Raw genomic sequence first — 229 nt, forward strand, 5'->3', positions numbered from 1 at the left:
GAAATGAGACAAAAGGCGTCAACAGAGCGGCCGTATACAGCAACAGCAGCCAAAGGATTCCAGCATAAAGCAGTCAGAAAGGGGCCTATATAAACAAAAATAAATAAATAAATGAATATAAATAAATAAACTGCTTTTTTTTGTTTATATGTGCACTTGAAAGGAGAAAAAAAGAAAAAAAAACAAAAAAAAAACAAAAAAAAACAAAAAAATATTTATTTTTATGCAG

Source organism: Eimeria mitis, genomic scaffold, assembly GCF_000499745.2.
Source record: "Eimeria mitis Houghton genomic scaffold, Emh_scaff4514, whole genome shotgun sequence".
Classification (NCBI taxonomy): Eukaryota; Apicomplexa; class Conoidasida; order Eucoccidiorida; family Eimeriidae; genus Eimeria; species Eimeria mitis.